At 35.2% G+C, this 11,911-nt stretch overlaps 1 long non-coding RNA gene and 1 other non-coding gene across 4 annotated transcripts in view; both read left to right on the forward strand.

Moving 5' to 3' along the window:
• The window catches only part of LOC111334634 (uncharacterized), a 38,153-nt gene extending 27,276 nt beyond the window's left edge, over positions 1-10,877 (forward strand). The window contains exons 7-11 of the transcript XR_015989128.1: positions 498-716; positions 2,454-2,654; positions 8,755-8,861; positions 10,309-10,433; positions 10,714-10,877. This is a non-coding gene — a transcript (uncharacterized LOC111334634). The remainder of the gene's footprint in view (positions 1-497; positions 717-2,453; positions 2,655-8,754; positions 8,862-10,308; positions 10,434-10,713) is intronic.
• LOC111334635 (uncharacterized) lies at positions 2,661-7,447 on the forward strand. 3 transcript variants are annotated; one of them, XR_015989130.1, is made up of 3 exons: positions 2,661-3,598; positions 4,235-4,435; positions 5,292-7,447. It is a non-coding gene; the product is annotated as an uncharacterized LOC111334635 (long non-coding RNA). The 3 variants fall into 3 exon arrangements; XR_015989131.1 differs by having other exon boundaries at positions 6,818-7,447; XR_015989132.1 differs by lacking the exon at positions 4,235-4,435 and having other exon boundaries at positions 6,818-7,447.
• Positions 10,878-11,911: the final 1,034 nt, after the last annotated feature.

Here is an 11,911-nt window from a genome sequence, read left to right on the forward strand (position 1 = left end):
AACAACAACAAACATATGAAACATATGTATGAACTGCGGTTATGAAACGTATATATGCACGATCCTTCGCAGTAAAGCACTATTTGAGCAATAGTGAAAATCAGACCTGAAAAAAATTTCAGGCCTGTACGGGATTCGAACCACTGACCTCTGCGATACTAGTGCAGCGCTCTACCAATTGAGCTAACAAGCCAACTGGGAGCAGGCCATCAAATTAATTCGACATAAACCCGTAGATGATAAATCAAACAACAACAAACATATGAAACATATGTATGAACTGCGGTTATGAAACGTATATATGCACGATCCTTCGCAGTAAAGCACTATTTGAGCAATAGTGAAAATCAGACCTGAAAAAAATTTCAGGCCTGTACGGGATTCAAACCACTGACCTCTGCGATACTAGTGCAGCGCTCTAGTATCGCAAGGCTAGTTAAGACCTCAAGTGCTGCTTATTTTATGAAATATCAGGAAGTGTTTTTATTTTTACACAGAGATCTCTATCTTGATGGCAATTTTCTGGAGTGTGAAGGGGTGATTGAACTTATAAAGCTCATCGCTGACACAGCTGAAATGGAAGCTATTGAGCGTGCAGAGAGAAAGGATGGGGAAATCGCTGACTCAAATGCATTAACTGTACCTGGTGTGGCATCAGCCATGTCGTCAGTGTCAAGAGCATCATCATCAGTTTCTGTTAGGAGTAAACCTGGAAGGTTGGCCACTTAGAATTATCTAAGGAGTCATCTAAAGCAATTGTAAATAAAGCATTAACCCGGCCTGTGAAACTCCATCAGCCCTTTTTTTACTGGTGAATAGAACTGTTGATTTGCAGTATCCTATAACTCTTTGAGACATGAGTAGTTTTTGGCTGTCTTATGAATTATAGTCTTTGAATGGTCGTAATTCGACTCTGTATAATTTTTACAGAATGGTTTGGTGGCTGGGGTCTTGCTAGTTTTCAAAATTACGAAAACTAAGACCCTTAAATTTACCGTTAAATTAGACCTAAAACTCAGTGGAAAGGATCCGACAGGAGATAATTTGACAAATTAGACTTGTTTTGGTTACAGTTTGACTTTATATTTCGATGGATTCGATTTTAGGGGGGTGTTAGTTTTCATAATTTCGAAAACTAAGACGGGTCTTTGGTCTTAGTTTTCAAGGGTCTTAGTTTTCGTAACACCCATCTCATCACAGCTTGTTATTCATTTGTTTAGTACGTTATTACCTTAAAACTCAATACAGACATCTCAACGCAGCTTGTTGTTCATTTGTTTAGTACGTTAGTACCTTAGTACTTGGTACGGACATCTTATCATGGCTTATTGTTCATTTGTTTCATACGTTAGTACCTTAGTACTCGGTACAAACATTCATTTGTTTAATACGCTAGTACTGTAGTACTTGGTACAGACATCTCATCATGGTTTTTTGTTCATTTGTTTAATACGCTAGTATTGTAGTACTCGGTACAGACATCTCATTGTGGCTTGTTATTCATTTGTTTAGTGTGCTGGCAAGTACGTTTATTTTAGTACTGCAGCACTTGGTATGGATATCACATTGCAGCTTGTTATTCATTTGTTTAGTGCGCTGATATGTTAAACTAGGTATGAACAACGCAGCACACTAGTACCATCTTGCATCATCTGGCTTCCGAACGAAAATATATAAACAAAAATAACGAAGCCCAATTTATAACTCAGGCGTTCCATGGGAAGGCCGAGTAAATACTGTTCTGACCCAGCCAGAATGAAAAAAGAAGATGAAGATTTCATGCCTCTGGCTTCTGGACGGAAGCATAAAACAAATACTGTATAGTGCTGTATACACACTGTTAGTACTGTAGTACTGATGAATAAGCAAAAACTATAGAAAAGCATAGGTGCCATTTGCTAGCTTGGAGCTTTGAAGATGTATACTTTCCAACCAAATATGGATCTTTCCTTGTTCATTACAAGGAACTGCAGATTACTCATTAGATACTTTATTCATACAGATTACTACTCATTACAGAGAGTAGAATAAGCAAACAATAGAATGATTATGAAACAACAACTGTCAACAATTTTTGTGTTTATGAGGCAGGGCCTCATAAACACTTTTTCCTCAAATGTGAAATTTCTCTTTTTGGATTGTACATGACATCTTTAAATAGCGAAAACCTTATTTCCTCTCCTAATGCTGTCATTTTATTTGGAATAGCCTTTGCAATTGGCAGAAATTTTCAGATTGACTGCATCATTCTTGCATATCAATTAGTTATTTACTACCAAGAGCTCAACAGATATCCATTTACATCAATATTTTTCAAGAAAAGGTGAGAGGATATGTCAAATGAAGAGTTTGGAAAGCTGTATTCGAAAACTCACAAGGATATTAGTTTACTGGATGCTTTAGGGGTCAAATGCAGTCACTTGTCAAATTAAGTTTACCTTTCATCCTTTTAGTGCAAGTTCTCGAATGCCATCTACTGGAAAAATGGGAAAGAAAGGGAAAAAAAAGAAAAGTGCAAAGAAGAAGAAAGAGCCTTCTCCCCCACCAGTAGTGGGGCCTTGGATTCAGAAACTTCACTTGTTGAACAATGGCATTGATGGGCATGGATTGGGTTCAACTCTTGGGCCTGTCATGTGTATGAAAATGTTCAGAAAGTAGGTGCAACCTGTCCAATTAATTAAACAGTAATATCAAATATGCATATAATTATGGAGATCTCTCTAAACAGTTGGTGCTGACAGTTATGAGACATACACATGATGATAATGATAGTAATTAAAATTATTTATTGGAGGTGATACGAAACAGTATCACAGATGCTAGATGACCCTCCTACAGAAGATTATAATTGAAAATAAAACTGAAATACATATTTTTGAAATTTTTAAAAAAAAATCAGTGCCAAACTATTTATTACACACACCTCAGAGGTAGCTTAATTGCATGTTGTGATTTTGTTTTGTTTTTTGGTAATTTTAAATGGTAAAATTTCAGTTTATTTGGTAAAAAGGAATAGTAGTGAAGCTTGCAATGCGTGAAGTGGATGCAGCATAGCGCCATACTTGTAGAAAATAATAAAAGAGAAACGCTCATTGAAGGTGCAACTTTTGGCATGCACAGCCAACTGCATTGCATGCTCCAATCTAGCCATCAAGTGAAGCAAAGAGTTTTTTGGTGGGAATCCTTACTGATAGCCAGTATGTTGTAATCAACAAGTTCAATATCATTGATACTCAGCTGCAGTATTTTGCAACCTACTTGCAAAGAAGCTATACTCGTAGCTAAAGCTAAGTCCACCAGAGAAATCGTTTTAACTCAAGTTTGTGGTGAAACTATTTGAGTGAAAATAGGCAGGAAAGAGAAGTAACAGTTGTGAGTGAGTCGGAAAAAGGAAATGCGAAAGAGAAATTACATGAAAAATGGGCAGGCACACAGCAAGAGGAACATGAAAAATGATATAAAGCTCATGTGAGAGGGTGAGTATCTGGGGAAGAGCAACATGAAAAGGAAAGACAGAGAGCTCCAGAAAACTGACGGAAAAGATGCAGTCAACAACTTAGAGAAAGCAAACTACAATGGAGCCGAGAAAGGAGAGGAGGTAAGTTGAGTCTAATATTAGCTTTTTCCCACCCTGAGGCCCAGAAAAATTTCAAAACTTTTTATCAATCATCATTAGATACTAGCTTCACTAGTCCTTCACAATTCATTGTTATTTGATGATTGAAGGCAAAAATTGGAGTTTGTGTAAAATTATTTAGCATTTGTAGTTTGAAACCTTTGCACCGGTTCATCAATCACTTGACAACATTTTAGACTGTTCGTATTCTCCTAATTGTTTTGTTCCAAATGTGTAATTCGGGAGGTTTGGTGAAAAGATATTAACTTAGGGATTATTTTCTCTTGAAATCTGGACAAGTATTTTTCCTTAAAAGGTTTCAAATAATAGTGAACAGCACAAGCAAGCTTCCATCATTTGCTCTTCAGCAAACACTTAATTGTTATTCTTTTTTTTTTTTAAAAAATCTCATTTGGTCATAGATTCGTGTTAATTCTTATCCAAAGAACCGAGGCAATAGCCTTTCTGAAAAATGAAATAAAAAGATGTTGAGTCAGGGATGTTCATGGGTTTCATGGAGTTTGTTTGACCACAAAAATAGTGAACTACATTGTTTGAGCATGGTAAATTTTCATTGCTGTGTTTCCATGCTTTCTACTTGGTTTGTTCCAACTACAGGAAATGGTAATTGTCTCTCAAAACATAGGACCACTTTCTCTGCACATCTCAACTAAAAAGCACTTGATGCTTGGGTTATGATGAACTTGCTTGTGATACGGTAATTTTTCTTCAAACATTGGAACTGGAAGAATCAATCTTTGAAATTTATTTGCATTTTGCAAGAAACACGTGAGCTGTGATCAGGTGGTTAACCACATGGTAAGCGTAATTGATAGACATTGCTTACTGTTTTCAAATTCAAGAGCAGTTCTTCACATTATCTGTGTACAGCTCATGAATCTATTTACGTAACCTAATGGTTATTTTTTGTTGAATTTGTCGAGTTACACCCACGGACTTTCATAAGTTATCATGAACGATAAATTCATATCAACACCACAAATAATCAAAGCCGAATTCCAGCAAAATATTTTTACATTATCAGTTTACAATTCATGAACCATGTCCATAACCTACTTGGATATTTTCTGTTGAATTCATTGAGTTACACCCTTTCAATTTCTTAAGTGATTCGTATATGTTCCATGAAATTGCAGCACATTTCAAACTTTTTGTACAATTTTAGAAAACCATATTTTATTAAATGTTGGCTCTTGTTTATTTGGCATAATTCACTTCATGTTTATTATGCAGTGGCACCAAAAGCTATTTATGACTCCGAAGGTGCCATCGGGGAAAACACGTTGATGGCTTACAAAATGGCTTTCACAAACTCCCAATATCCGCCTTCGGGTACACAATTATATAGCCATTGCCGAAAACTATTTTTACTAATCACCTGATCATTTCTTACAAACCAAGGAAAATCCCTTACGACAAGCAAAAATACAGTTCGAAGGCGATAAAGTGATGCGACCACAAAAGCCACTTGGGGAGTCTGTGCCATTCTGTGTTTATCTATTCGCATGGCAAAAAGTCATTGTTTGTCAGCGCAAAACTATCCACAGAAGCTTCAGATGATTTCTGGGACAATTCATTGTCTGAAAAAGTCGACATTTCCCGACTGACAACGAAACAGTTCTCAAAAAAGTAATATGTGTGTTTCTCTGTGCAGCGAACAAAGAGAGTTGTGATATAAGGCAAAGCAATATAAGTTTGTTGAGCCTTTGATGTCATGATGACGTTTTTGTGGGCTCGGCTGGAACATGTTTTCAGCAATGGTGGACAATTTTTGGAGGACTTTGAAGCGGTAAAAATTGGTCATCGAAGGTTTGTTTTGAGTTTTTAATGGCAGAAAGGGTCTTAACTTGACCCAATTCAACATTGTGTAAACAATTTAGGCACAAATAAAATGGTCAATTTTCGTCTCAGGGGCATGCACTTTAAAAAGGGATTTAATTGACATCATAATGATCAAAATCCACTTATGCTTTGAAATACATAAAACAAAATATAAAAACAATAAATAAATGTGATGAAAATCTGATGTTATGAAACACTTACAATGGGAAAACCTGCTGCTGGTAGCTTTTGTGTCTAATTTTTTAAATTTCGTGGGAAATATTTTTCTTTGAAAGCAGATACAGAAGTTGTCAGAGATAAGGAAGTTAATTATTTAAATCTTTTCATAATTACTACTGCAAAGTATACAAGTAAATTTTTGCAGAATTTCAAGTCCTTGATATGAGAACTCTGAGTGATATATTCAACAATTCTCTACATATATAAAACTGAATGTCTTTCACATTTTATTTGCCCCTTACATTTATTAGTAACAATAGTTTACTCAAAGACTGTTAGAAAAGCAAACAAACAAATGAATAAAAACAGTGAAATTAGGAAAAGATCGCAGACTACTGAAGAAGGGAAACTTGAATTGTGCTTGTTAATTTTCTCCAATGTCCTTCATGTTTTTGGTCAAATAAATGTAATCAGTTGTAGGGATTACCTAAAATGTGGCAACTTGTCAGTATGGTCTTGATTCTTCTCAGATGTCAGCTAGTAAAAGTTAGATACTTCAAATAACTGGCCCTAAGGACAAGGTACACATCATCAAAAAAGTCACACTGAAGTGGTTGATGATCATAAAATTTGGAGAGATTTGGTTTTGTGATTGATTTGTGATAATCAGAATGATAGTCTGGCAGGAAAAACCCACTGAGGTTTTTCCTATTCAACAGCAAGTTCATTAGATTTTGGAATCTACATTCAAACTTGGTGAGATAATCACATTAAATGTATGCATATCTTATGTCCCATTATGGTGTTTTTTTTTTTAACATGGAAAGGTAATCATAGTTATATGCCAAGTTATGTGTAGGTTTTGCTATAACTGTAGGAAAGGTGAGAGAATTAATATATATTCAACTGGAGAAAAAAACTTGCATCCTGAAATCCCTCTGCTAATAATTTAACAGACAATTAATAAAACCCAATAAAGCCCTTACCTGCCTACAATTAATAGCTTAATTCACAAAATGTTTTTCTTGTAAAATGGAATGTTTCAATAACTCTATTCCTTTCTCTTCAACATCGATTACTGTTTCTGGGGCACAATTAGAGGAAGCAGGTTACAAAAACTCTTGATTCAGTTAAATATTTGAATATGTGAGTAACATTTGATGTTTTTTCATGAAACAGGATGGTTCAGATGAAGATAGCCCAAAAGAAGTGAACTTGACAGTAACAAAGGTGACCAATGAGGAAACTTGATCACATTAGTTGTTACATCTTGGCTTGAAATTCTGACAATTACTGAGATAATTAAAATGTCAGTCCCTGAACAGGAATGCACCTTCCATATGAACTGCACAGTCATGCAGTCATAAGCAATGAGATAATTGAAAAAAATGTTTGTGTGTTTGGCAGAACTACTGTTACTGCAGTGGTACCTACAGTATAGTGACAAAAATTACTAATTTCCTGTAAGTACAAATGTCTAGGAGAAGTTATGGCAGAAACTGACCTTTTTTCTGCAGGGATGCATAGGGTTTGATGATTGTAATGTTTTTCAGGTTTAGCATTGAGACTTTCGACTTTGTATGAATTGTAACATTTCACCATAATTTTATTTATTCCTTGTACCTTAAATAAGCCCTCAAAAGTTTATTTAGTTGTAGCAGGGGAGTGTGTAACCTGACTTCCTTTGTTTGCAGTTGTGTGATTGCATGCATAAAAATTTCAGTTGCAAATAGCGACACTGTATTAATACCAACATTGTAACATGTAAAGTTATTTGGATGGCATTAAATACTCAGGCTCAAGCTCTCATTAGTTTGTGGTGTTCTTACAAATGGTGATATCCAGACTCAACATTGATATAATGTAAGGAATTAGTCACAAGTTGTATGATTTTTAAAGATGGTAATTAAACTAGAAAAGCAAGGATCTTCCCACAATTAGAACTGAAAATAATGATAACATTATGTCATCTTACAATTAACTTACTGAGTACGTGTCATGCAATCACCTTTTAGCAATCACTTTCATGATGATTTGTACTATTTTGGAATATTCCTAATTGCCCATTTCCTCCTTTAGTCTTTCAAAGAGCTTTGACTCAACAGTTACACATGTGCTAACTGAGACGAAAGGTCAAGTTAAATTTTAACGTCACGGCATTACTTTGGAAATGTGATAAAGGCCGGCATTCCCATATAATTTCAGAAGGTTGCTATCAATTGGTCTGCCATCGACATATCAATTTATTTACGTCTGAGTCATCTGAGTACATATTCTGCCCCATTCTAATAGTTGTTTCTATGCGTCACTTACCCACAACTAAAAATGGGAGACAGGACTGTGCATTCAATTTATAACTTGAGTTGCTGCATGTTGAGCTATTTAATTTCAACAAATATCCAAGCCTTTTCAAAAACTTTCATGTTAACATTTTGTCATAGTGAACTGGTGAAAGTCTTAATGGAAGGTCAAATTCATACTTTTTTCAGATCAGTAATGTTTGTTATTTTGTTTCATGTCAAAATGTTGCTACAATTCATACTTCCAAAAAACCCATTCATTGGCTGACATGAGATACCATTTAAAACTTTCCAACCTCTTTAAGGGTAATGGAAACATCAACTCAACTTTAAAACTAACAAGAAAATTTGATTGTTGTAATTAATTTCTGTAATTTACATGTACAAATGAAATCCAGGTATTTTTTCTAGGTTTCTACAAACATCTTTATTGTCGAATCCTAAGTCTCCCTTCATCATGAAGTTTGAAGTATATTCTTGTTTTAGCTTGTGTAAAAAACAGATGCAAGACAAATTTCATATTTCAGTAGCTAGAGTTGCCAAGATCGTGGACTTCTGGTTTAAAGACACTGTCATTATATGCAGCCACAGCAGAGGTTATACTGCTTTAAACAACAAATTCCCAGCACAGTAGGCATTTTACTAGTGTATTGTAAAAACAGCAATCGTGTTTTGAGTGGTAATAGGTATACAAGGGGATTTCTTAAACGGGAAAAATCATTAACGACAAGTAACAGGTAAAGGGGAAACAAACTGATGAGCACAGATATGTCTATTGAGCAGTCTAGTTGTTATTTGTGTCCTATTGATTTGCAGACTTATAACACACTCTGAAAGCTTACAAGAACTTGATCTAGATGATAATGCTATTGGTGACCTTGGTGGAAGAGAGATCCTTGAGGCTCTCATGGATAGAAAGGAAGGTTAGTAAGAATAAGAGGATGTGACATTTGGTAACACAGATGGCAAAAACGTCATGAATCCCTTGCTTTCAGACAGCTCATTACCTTTGTAACATTCCCCCAATTACAGCACTCTTTTAAGTCTAGGAGCCAAGTCCCCAAGACTGGCAAATTTGCACAGCACACCTCAGAGAAATAGTTTGATACTACCATATTCAATGTCTGCAAGCAATTTGTGCTCTTTGATATGAGATACTTCATACAATTCATTTGTAGTATAAGAATGGAGATAACGGAAGTTAGTTACCTCAACCTGATGCTCACTGTGAAAACAAGGCTCTCTTCATGAACTGTATTTACAATTGCCTGTTTGCAACTAAAACTTAAAAAAATTGAGTTATGTGAAAAAAGCCCAAAAAGGCTTCCTCAATATCAAATAACTCATCACGTGAACTCATAAAGTAAGCAGTCAGTCTTTTTTCCACAAATGAATTGTCCTCACATAAAAAAGTAGACATTGCTCTATAGGAATTTGGCATCAAACCTTTTTCTGTGAAGTGGGTTGTGTTTTTGTCATTATTAAGGTCTATGGTCCTTGACTATTCCATTCCTGGCATGCAGTGTAGCCAGATAAGTGAAAAAATTTTGTAACCCATGAAGGTGATATTAAAGCAGAACAAACATCCATGAAAAGTCACACTGAGGAGCAAAGCAGGTTATGAAACTATGGCAAATTTCATCATAGACAAGCTGAATGATGTTCAAAACGTTTGGTCTAGATTAGGAAGTACAGATGTAAATGCAACATAAAAGTCCTCTTAGAATGCAATTATGTCTCCGATTTTGAGATAGCCAAAGCATGGTAATAAGTAAGGCGTAAATAAATGGTTTTTTCAGGTCGATCTTATTTGTAAGTGTTGATTAGTCTTCACCTTACTATTATAAACATTTTAACAAAAGTCAACCCTCAAGAAATCAAGTACAAGCTACATGATTTACATACCTGAAATTGATCTTCCAAATAAAACAGAGATTATAACAAAAGAAATTTTGTACTGTGATAATGAATCTCTTTAAATCTAGGGTGAAGTATTTGGGTAAAAAATGAAAAACAAGGCATGATATAGGGTCTTCTGGTTAACAATCTAAGAAGGAGCCCTATCCAACCAGTCTGAACTTCATTGGTTGTAACTATGAGTGCAGGCTACATGGGAAAGCATTCTTACCAGGTCAAGACTTTTGCATGATTTCCTTCAGCAAACAGCAAAACATCAAATTTTCAGTACTGCTGATCTTAGGAAAAAACATGTGTCTAATAAAGGAGGTCATGAGTTGACTCCCTGTATGACAGCTGGTGCATTACTCCAGACAGGGTATATTTAATCTCTCTTGAACAAATGTGTTAAAAAAGAATTATAGAATGTTTGTTTGATACTCAAGTGAATCCATATTTCCTGTTCATCCTAAGGTGGCTTGAGTCCTATGAAAATCAATGTATCACACAGATTAAATTCTTCAATTTTTGCTGAAATCAACAAGCTTGGCTCAGGTCTCAAGAAGAAAGGGAAAAAAAGCAAAGGAAAACCAGGAAAGGTAGTCAATTGGCTGTCACTGAAGTTGTAGTAAGATAGCTTTTCAATGAAATTTGAGAGCAAGCAAAGTAAGTTATCTAAGCAAGCAGTGTCTTTTATTATATTTGTTCCTTTTTCATTATTTTAAGCAATCAAGTAGGGTGCTTAAAAAAGTTCTGTTAGTGCAACCATACTAGTTAGAGTGTGATTTGTAGTTGTTGGCTTTGAGAGTAGTTACTGTTTAGTTCACTAGTCTCCAGCTGTACTCTCCTATCTGCTGTTTCTCCATTTGTTCCTCCCAGAAACGAATTTAGAGTAAAGAAGAGCTTCTCAAGAATCAGTGGAGTGATGTTTATGGAGAATGTCAACTTAGTACCTGGGAAATTTTGATGATTTCATGTAATTAAGAACAACTTGTAAATTAATGTCACTTACTGACAAATCTTTCAATAAAGTTTGAACTATTTTTTAGGTTTGTCTGTTTTAAGCAGTAAAAAAGATCGATACCTTTTTTCTGCATGTTTCTGGGTACAGATATGAACACCGGTAAAAGCAATTGTATTCTCAAGTGAGTTTTGACGTACAGACCGAGGACAGTTGTTAATGTTAATTTATATTGTGCCTGAAAATTGCTATTATAATGAATTATTATTACAATGCACGACAAAAGTAATCTTCAGGGAGTCAGCACTGAATTTCACAAATCTACTGGCAGACTCTGGTCGACATGGATTCCTTAAGGTCACCAATTTATTGATGTTGAAAGAGTCAATTGGTGAGTTGAACTGAAATGAACAAACTTTTTTCCTTATGAAGTAAGTAATATATAAGTAAGTAATTTATTTGAACACATAAACACCAGAGTTAACAAAAACTCAATTCCATAAGTAATTTATTTGAACACATAAACACCAAAGAGTTAGCAAAAACTCAATCGCACATGCACATGTAGGAAAAAAAAATTGAAAGTAAAAATTAAAAAAACCTAGTAAGTAAAAAACTTTAACTACATTGAGGTGTAATACTTATGCAAGATTTGAATTTGAAAACTATGTTCTTTTAAAGAAATATAGCCAAATTGTTAGTGGTGAGGGAAAGATGGCCACAAGTTGAGATGGCTTTGACTTTTATTAAAAAAGGTTCAAAATTTCCTGATGTCAAGGTAAAATTCATAAACCGAGACAACCCTGAGATCTTAATCCTGAGTTCAGATTTATCAAAAACAAAACAATATATTTGTAAAATAATTGCCTTTGGATAGGCAACACATGGCCGCTGTCTTTTATGATTGAAAGTGAGCCTCAAGCCCTACCACAGCTGGGTTAAGAGGATGGTTAGGATTCAAAAGCAGCTGACATGGGAGGTGTTGCAAGCAACTGCTTGCTAGAGTTCCACTTGATGCCCGCCTTTAAGCAAACTTAGGCAAAAAAAATGAAGGGGGTGAACATTAAGGCCAGCACTGGAATGCAACCCAGTAACCAGCCCATGAGAGGGTGTGTT

The sequence above is a fragment of the Stylophora pistillata genome, chromosome 7, assembly GCF_964205215.1.
Source record: "Stylophora pistillata chromosome 7, jaStyPist1.2, whole genome shotgun sequence".
In the NCBI taxonomy this organism is placed as follows: Eukaryota; Metazoa; Cnidaria; class Anthozoa; order Scleractinia; family Pocilloporidae; genus Stylophora; species Stylophora pistillata.